The sequence below is a fragment of the Lagenorhynchus albirostris genome, chromosome 3 (genome assembly GCF_949774975.1).
Source record: "Lagenorhynchus albirostris chromosome 3, mLagAlb1.1, whole genome shotgun sequence".
NCBI lineage: Eukaryota > Metazoa > Chordata > Mammalia > Artiodactyla > Delphinidae > Lagenorhynchus > Lagenorhynchus albirostris.
Window position 1 is genome coordinate 122,013,047 of NC_083097.1, and position 9,632 is coordinate 122,022,678.

Sequence of the window (9,632 nt, forward strand, 5' to 3'; positions counted from 1 at the left end):
TAAACTTGAGTGAGAAAGATGACATTTATTGAGTCGCCTCAAATTCCAACACTCACATCCATCTTAATAGATACTGGAAAAAATATATGGCCCATTAATGAAACCTTATATTTCCACAGATATTATTGCCTAATATGAATATCATTCTTTTAAGGGGGTCACTTTAATGTTGATTAAACAAAAATATTAAGAAAACAATAATATAAATGATACAAAATTATAAACTTAGCAAATTTGTAGAAAAAAATTTAGGAATAATGTGACTGACAGAAGTTTGGGAATTATTGTACCAAAGAGCAGAATGTGATATAAAGCATGTCTTGGTCCCATTCAGGAGCTTCATCAGACCAAAAAGACTGTCAATTCAGGAGAAAGGCTTGTACTTGATGAAACCTTATATAATACAAGAGAAGTATGGAATAGCAGTACCGTAAGTTAAATTGGAAATACCAGTGTGAAATAATAACCTTAATAAGTATGTTTTCAGCTCTCAGTGACCCAGTAGCAACAGGAATGCATTCTTGCTCCCCACACATTTCCATGTGCATCCCCAGAGCCCAGCTCCTGGTCTTTAGAATTATTTCCTATTACAAGAAAACAGAATCCTTTGGAAGGTAGCTAATTTCATGATTTATGATGGAAAAAAAAAATTTCAGAACATCTCTCCAACATCCTATTGTTGCCAAAAAAGCAAAAGAGTTTTCAAGAATATTAGGGGCAGTGTATAAAGGATAAAGGAGTCAACATAAAGGGCCCCCCAGTGACCATACGGTGACAGTTTTTTAAATAAAATTACTATTATACAAATAGAGCAGATATAACACACACACACACACACACACACACACACACACAAGTCAAATGTTTGCCCAGATCAAAAAATAGAACTTTTCCACCTATTCCATAAGCTCCTACCATGAGCCTCATTCTGATCACACCCCCTTCCCCTTCCTCATCTCCTCACTTTTATAATAATAACTTTCTTGTTTCTTGTTTTTTTGATTTTATCACCCAAATGTGCATCCTTAAACACTATAGTTTACTCTTGCCCATTCAAAAGAAGATGCATCTCTTAGGATGAAGTTACAATTTGAGCATCAAAAGCACCGTCACCATCATCATCACCATCACCATCACCATCATAATCATCATCATGGTTTACAGGACAAGATGAGTTTTGTGAAAGACCATGAATTCAAAATGACTCAAAATAGAAAAGTTATTATGAAGTTTGCCCAAAAGATTACTGTAATAGAATGTAGTGACTATAATAGATCATGTTTATTTTTTATTGATTTTAATAATTAAGAGGGTTTGATATTTCTTCTATGAATCTTGTATGTTTATAAAGCACAGTCATATGTCTACTTTATCTGTTAAGAATCAACACTGGACAGTGTAAGTCAAAAAGCCCCAGAAAATGTATATGCCAAGAAGAAGAAGGACTATTCAGTTTGGGTGGGCACCCACAATAACCAACCAGAAAGGGGGTTCCACAGTGTTTGCCAGATGACCTACAGAGGAACACTAACTACACAGACTTAATCTCTCAACCCCTAGGAGATTAAATCTCAATGCTAATAAGGGAGATGTAACTTTTTAATGCTAAGAGACAAAAATCAATATTTGAATATGACAAGATAATAGGTTATATATAACAATGGCCAAGTGATTTTTTTTTAATCAGAGATAAATACTAGGTTGCAAAATTAAAACCCTAGGCATAAGATAAGGCCTGAAATAGCCGCACTGGAATTAACAGGTGTAATTTAACTATAGAAAATTATAGTTAATTTTTATAGTTAGGCTTTCATAGAAAAGCTTAATATAGAAAGGTAGTTTGGGTTAGAATCACCTTGAGAGAAACAAACAAGTATAATCAAGAATTAGTCAGTCAATAAACCAAAGTTCTGCAATCTAGGCAATTCTGATAAGGTAATCTTTTCTTCAGGATCTGCTAAGAATTTTATGACCCAAGGAAAGGAATAAAATTAATAATGCTGAAACTCTGAGGGTATCTAAAAACACATATAGAAAAACAAGAAGAGAAATAAGAAAGACATTAAACCTATGATATTGATGTTTTAGAGGAAATTTAAGTGAAACTATAACAATAAGTTCTGTAGCCTTTGTTTTATATGTTTGTGAATTATGGTTTCGAAGTGTTTAAAAGGATCAGCTGTTCTAAATATATAATTACAGTTAGTTTAAACTGTTTAAAATGATATGCTTAATAAATCTGTAATCAATATTTAAAGGCCCTGAGAAAAAATTCATTTTCAGTTTGGGGTATTAGATTCATGAGTTTAATAAATTGAACATTAAACAAAGAACAAATGATTCTGTGTATTCCTTTCCATGGGAGAACCTTTTGGATTTAAATGATCTGTCAAAAACAAAACAAAACAAAAGAAATGATCTGTCAATAAAGACCTAGAGAGAAGGTGGTCTTACATTGTGTTAATTATCTATCCCTATGTAACTAATGTTCCCCAAACTTACTGGCTTAAAACAACATTTATTATCTCGAAGTTCAGCATCCCACAGGCCAGAGACCTGGGCAGGGCTTAACTGGGTGGCTGTGGCCCCAGGTCCCTCACAAGGCTGAAATTAAGAGGTCAACTCTGGTTGAGTCTCAAGCTCACCTAGGGAAGGAGCCTCTTCCAAGCTCACACATGTGGTTGTCGGCAGGATTTAGTTCCTAGTGGTTGCTGGACTGAGGACCTCCATTCCTCCTTGGCTGTTGGCCAGGAGCCACCCTCTGTTCGTGACCATGTGACCTCTCTATAACGCAGCTCACAGCATGGTAGCTGGCTTCATCAGGTGAGAAAGCAAGAAAAGCCAGAGAAAGAGTCATAGTCTTTTATAATCTATTCTCAGAGATGACATCCCATCATTTTTGCCATAGCCTACTGTTTGAAGCACATCACTCAGTCCAGTTCACGCTCAAGGGGATGATTGCACAGGATGATTACCAGAAGGTGGGGATCATTGGGAGCCATTTTAGAAGCTGTCTACATGTGAAATTTCCCAAGGCACTGGCCCATACGGCAATACACTGAGGGCCATGTGTGTGCAACCAAATGTCATGTCTCTGCAAACACCAAATCACCAATCACTTACTGAGCACCTTCTATGCACCAGGCTTTGTAGGAGATGCTGGGGATACAGTGATAGATGAGGCACACTTCCTCCCCTTAAGGAGCTCACAGCTCAATGAAAGAGACCCACAATTCAAGGAGAGTTAGCCACTCTCTCTTCTCTTCCTCTCCTATGGCAAACATAATTTTATTTTGCAAATATTTATTTAAATCTCTGGTTCCCTGTGAGACTATAATGTCCCAGAGAGAAGCTACTATGTCTGTTTCATCTTCTGGCTCCTCGTGTCTTGCACATGGCCTGGCTCATAGGAGGCCTTCAACAGCATAACACTTTGAACCTAAAAAGTAGCCATGGTCAATGATCTACTAGCCATTCACACCTAAATGTGAATTAATGGCCTCAGTCTTCTGAGAATTAATCATTAATAGGGAATGAAGGACTTGGGAGGTGGACAAAAGTGATCCTAAGGGAAATGTACAAAGAGGAATCTCGTCATGTTAAAGGAGATACAGGTTGACTGTAATTTTGTCAAGGCCTGATTTAACTTCCCCCTCCTACTTCCTTCCCCCACTCTCCCATCCCCAAGCAATGAGGAAGTTCTACTGTATTATGGTTGCAAACCTTCTCTTCTCTGGGCTGTACACGTTCTTTAACACAGGCAGTAATTATATGCCACAATCTGACACTGACATAACTCCATTTCTCTCTCACATAATTGCAGGAATGCAAACTCTCTATAATTACTGTGGTTAATTAGAAAATGAGGAGACGCAACTAATGAGGACAGGTGATAAAAACAACTGTGAACATTTCTTTCAAATGTACCTTTAGCATAAAATTCACTCAGCTTAAGCTCTAGTGAACCACAGAAGTTTTTTATAAATGTCACCGGCACAGGTCTAAATGAATATTTTACCACAGCGATTCGTGTTTTCAGAAGACTTAGAATAAGAACAACATCTTCTCTATAAATGTAAGCTTAATTCATGTCTTTGGAAAGGTAAATTATGTGGATTTCAAAAATATTTTAAATATGCAACATTCTCTTCAAGAGGAATCTTATCTGGAAAAAAAAAAAGGAAGCCAAAGTAAAAACAGAAAAATCGTAGAGTTATTCTAGGGGCAAAGGTTTCAGGAGTATGGACTCTTGCCCTCCTCACCCCACAGAATCCCCTGGACAGGAAGGGAAGGGAAGATAAGTCATTTCAAACCACAAGCGTCTTCCAAGAAGGGTTGGGTGTGTGAAAGAAAACCCCTGGACCTGCAGATCTTGGCCTGTGGAGAAGCAGATAGGCGTTGAGGCTAAGCCGTGTTTGGGAACAGGGGCCATGAAGATGAGTCACTCTACCCAACAGATTAATAAAAACAGAGGGTGAACTAGAAAAGAAAGGAAGGACCAGCAGGATGGTGGCAAGTGGCCAGCACAGTCAGCAAAGGTAGTCTTGCTGAGTTAGGTTGCCTCATTACAATCATAAAAGGTCAGCCCCCGTTTTCATACAGCTTGTTCCTTTCACAAAGGCATAGTGAGGCAAGACGTTTGTGAGGGCCACAGCAAGGGCCTGCAGGTGTATAGTCTGGGTGAACGTGGCACCCAATGGAAAGGAATATCCTGTGTGGGACTGAAATCGAGCAGGACCCTGTGGGGCTCCTGGGCATGGAAGCCTTTCCGTGTCCCCCATTTCTTGTTTGTAAGGAATAGTTTCCAGCCTCCATGACCTTCCCTGAGATCCAAAGGGCAGATTCCAACAGTTGCTAATCAGGGAAGGGAGGGAGATGCAGAGACACGGGTGGAGCCACCAAGAAACAATAGTGCAGCCTTGGAACAAGATCCTGGTTCCACCTCAAGGGATACACAACATAACAATATCTTTAAGCTCTTCTGCAGATCTAAAACCTCCACCAACTGGAAGATGTCCCAGAGAGAAGGTCACAGTTTGACAACCTCGAGAAACTCATCAGGACTACCTGAGGCCACATTAAAGGAACCAGAGAAGTTCATCAGGAGGCAGGATTAAAAGAGTGCAGGCCCTGCACACACTCTGATCCCTATCAGCAACTCCGCCCTTGAAGCTTTGCTATAAAACTCCTTACCAGGGACTTCCCTGGTGGCCCAGTGGTTAAGAATCCACCTGCCAATGCAGGGTACATGGGTTCGAGCCCTGGTCCGGGAATATCCCACATGCCGCAGAGCAACGAAGCCCGTGTGCCGCAACTACTGAGCCTGCGAGCCACAACTACTGAGCCCACGTGCCTAGAGCCCGTGCTTCGCAACAAGAGAAGCCACCGCAATGAGAAGCCCGCGCACCGCAATGAAGAGTAGCCCCTGCTCACCGCAACTAGAGAAAGCCTATGCACAGCAACGAAGACCCAACGCAGCCAACAATAAATAAATAAATATAAATTTATATTAAAAAACTCCTTACCAAATCTCCCCAGGTTGGGACACAGAGTTTTGAGAGGCACAAACCCACTGTGGCCCCCTTTGCCTAGCAAAGCAGTAAAGCTGCTCGTTTCTACGTCACCCAGAACTCTTGTTTTGAAGAGTTCATTCGGCACTGGTGCAGAGAGGCTGAGTTTTTGGCATCAGGACTAAGAGGCGATCCCTAAACTGAATTAATTCAATTGTTAGGACGATTCAAGGTGTTAGTAAATGTGGAGTGCTAAGAACAGTGTCTTGTGATGAATTGGGAGATTGGGATTGACATATGTACACTAATATGTATGAAATGGATAACTAATAAGAACCTGCTGTATAAAAAAATAAATAAAATTCTAAAATTCAAAAAAAGTATTATTATAATAATGAAAATTAAAATTTTAAAAGAAAAATAAAAGAACAGTGTCTTGCACACACTACAGCTGATATGTACTTCTTAAAATAAACAAGTAAATTAACTCTGCAATACAGCTGACCTGGGCCAGCACACGAACCAAAAGTCACTGGAGGAAGTAGCAGAGGAGGTAACTGCATCCTCCCCGAGCGGTAAGGCCAGATTCACTCATTATGCTGACCAGAGGCCCAAGATTATAATCTCATTAATGCGAAATGCTAAGTGTATTTTCATCTTTGAATCCCCTACTTATTAATTCTTTATTAAATAGAAGCATGATTTAAAAGAGTACACATAACAAACAAAAGAAGAATACACACAAAAGTCTATGAAACCAAACAGAAAAAAATAGCTACTAAGACTATACAAATACACTGTGATATTATATTATATATAATGTCTTTTATGTATAATATTTTTTAAATCTCAAAATAAGAAAGAGATTAATGCTTAGACTTTAGCTTCCTGGAATCTGATCTTGCTGGAATATAAATGAATGGATAGATAGTGTGCCTTTTGAAAACATGTATTCATTGAAAATTTTTTGAGTTTTCAAAGGATATAGCATTATTTTTATTTTGACCACAGCATCACTGTGATACTTTCTAAACCTCTTATTTGTCTCTAGCTCTGAAGGAATTCTCATCGTCTTAGGCGTCCTGGTTGGCTAACCTTGCCCTAAACCTATCCCTGACACTGCCCAACCCACTGGTAATGCCTGTAGTACACAAATCAGAAAGCGGATTTTTGTGCAAACTTATCTCCACTAGTAAGCAAAGAACTCAGCAAAGTTTTGTATACAGTTAAGTAGGTCACAAGCAATATTTCTGCATACAAAGGACAGTAAGTAGACCCTATGTCTCTACCTTCAAAATATACCCACAATCTGACCATCTTTACCCCTTCTGCTGGAGCCGTCCTGGCCTAGGCCACCATTAGCCGTCACCAGGCTTACTGCAGTGGTCTCCTAACTGGCCTCCCACTTTCACTTTTGCCCCGTAGCATCTTCCCTCAACACAGCAGCCAGAGTAGCTTGTTAAAACGCAAATTAGATGGTGACCCTCTGCTGCTCCAAACATTTGTATCAGTCGGCATCCAATCAGGAAACCAGAAACCACTCTAGATATCTCAGAGAGAGAGGCTACGGATTATAAGGAATTGATGACAAAGAGGAGTAACTGCAGGAAGCCACTGCCACCCTCAGGCTGGAGGTACAGAGGGAATATGGTGTGACATGGAACCTGCAATCAGAGTCACTGAAGGGACCATGGCTGGAAGGAGCTGCCTGAGCCAGAGTCCCCAGCTGCCGTTGGTTTTAGGGCAGCTGCCACATGGGAAAGGCCGCCAGGACCCTCAGCTGGAAAAACAAGAAAGGCTCTTCCTTCCTCCCTTCTTCCAGTCCTGCCAGCACCTCCCAGGGCAGAACCTAAGAGGACGCCAGCGGGAAAGGGACTCTGGGAAGTGTAGTTTGCAGGTCCCCTGCCCCAGCAGTAAGAGGAGGGAGCTGAAGGAGAGGGTGAGGGGTTTCAGAAAACAGCTCCCATCCAGAGCAGCACCTCTCTCACGGTAACACCCAAGTTCTTACGACGGTTTCACAAGAAGGCACCGCCTGGTCCCGACACACGCACACGCCTTCTTTTCTGACCTCCTCTTGTCATCTTGCTCACTGTGCTCCAGCCACGCTGGCTTCGGTGCTCTTCAAACACACCATGCCCTCCTTCCTGTGCTGTTTCCTCTGCCTGGAGTAGTCCTACCCCAGATAACTTCGCAACTCCTTCATCCCCTTTAAGCCTTTATTTAAAGGACACCTTCTCAAGGACACTTCCCTGAAAACTAATTTAAAAATGCAACCCCTCCTAACTCCCGATCCTCACCAATGTTTTCTTTTTCTTTTTTTTTTTTATTCTTTTTATTTATTTATTTATTTATGTTTTGCGGTACACGGGCCTCTCACTGCTGTGGCCTCTCCCGTTGCGGAGCGCAGGCTCCGGACGCGCAGGCTCAGCGGCCATGGCTCACGGGCCCAGCCGCTCCGCGGCATGTGGGATCTTCCTGGACCGGGGCACGAACCCGTGTCCCCTGCATCGGCAGGCGGACTCTCAACCACTGCACCACCAGGGAAGCCCCAATGTTTTATTTTTCATCAAACATTTATCCTTCTCTAACACACTATACATTATATACATACATATATAGTTTAATCAGATAAGTATCTTTTTATTCTGTATTACATATTTGTAGTTGTCTCTAAATACATATATTTTAGTTGTCAATATCACCCCACCAAAATGTAAGCTCCACAGGGACCAGGACTTTGTCCGTTTTGTCTAGTGATGCATCCCCGGTATTCAATAAATACTTAACTGAATAAATAAATGTAATCATTAGTAGATGTATTTATTATGAAATGAAAAGTATTAAATGATCTTAAGAGCTTGGGGTAAGGAAAAGAAACCAACAGAGTTCACACCTCTTCCTCTGGGAAGCCACTCTAACCCCACTCAGGCTATGTCAGGTGTCCCTTCTATGTGCTCCAAATGCTCCCTGGAATTCCCCTTTCCCAGAACTTGTCACACTATATTGTAATTATCTGTTTATATATCTGTCCTCGCTGAAACTCTAAGTCCCATAAGATACCAAAGGGTGGTGCCCATCTGGGAAACACCGCACATCAAGCACCTGGTAATACCATCCTGCATGTCCAACAAACAGTATCTGTGGTCGAATGTCACTGTCAAAAAGCAGAAGAATACACTTAAAGGTCTTAGGATCTCTCGACATCATTCCTTCCTGTGATATTCTGGAAAGACAGAAGAGCCAATAGCTGTAAGGAAACATAAACAGAGTCAGGAAATAGTTAAGTACAGAAGCAAAGAAAGTTGGTGAGCAATAGTGCCATTGTTTTGGCTGAAAGAGAACAGGCAAAATTATCTTGGTCTTGAAAAATAGTTTAATATTTTTATTAGAAGTATGTATATTGTCTGAAGATCACTCCACTGTTGAATTATACTAACAGCTGAATATTAGAGAATAACAAACAAATCTTGAAAAAATTAAGTTACGAAAATCAAAATAATTACCATAGAAAAGCAATGCGTATAAATAGATAACAGATTTTACAGTGTTATTCTCAAGGGGGAAGGGGAATGGCTGTTAGAGCTGCAAAAGTTCATTTAACAAACGTATTTTTCTAATTTTACAACCAACTTTAAGAGGAAAAATTATCCTTAGTATGCATATTCATAGACAGTAGAAACATAATTACTAAATATCAGCCTTGGTGAGTTTTTTTTTTAGAAGTTTCCAATAGATACCTATAAAATACCCACAGTCTTTTATGAAGAGATCATGGCTATATCTTAGCCTTAAAATAAATGCATTCATTTGGTAATAATTTGGGGGCTGGAAGAAGTCGTTATCACACACACCCATATACTTAAGCACCAAATTTATCATAAATAGCTTTGACTTGGCTTATAACCTCAGTAGTGTAGAGGCGCACAGAAATGTCTTATCTCATCTTGTCCTAAGAAGTAGCATTGCTCATTGCCTGCATGCATATTACCCAAGCACATCACACAGGAGAGACTCAGGACTTTGAAAAAAAGGGGCTCCTCAGCTCGCCTCTCTTCAGCAAGAAGCAAACACATCTTGTTTTGTTTTCAGCAGCCTGCTAGTGCATTCAACATCGGGCCTCCC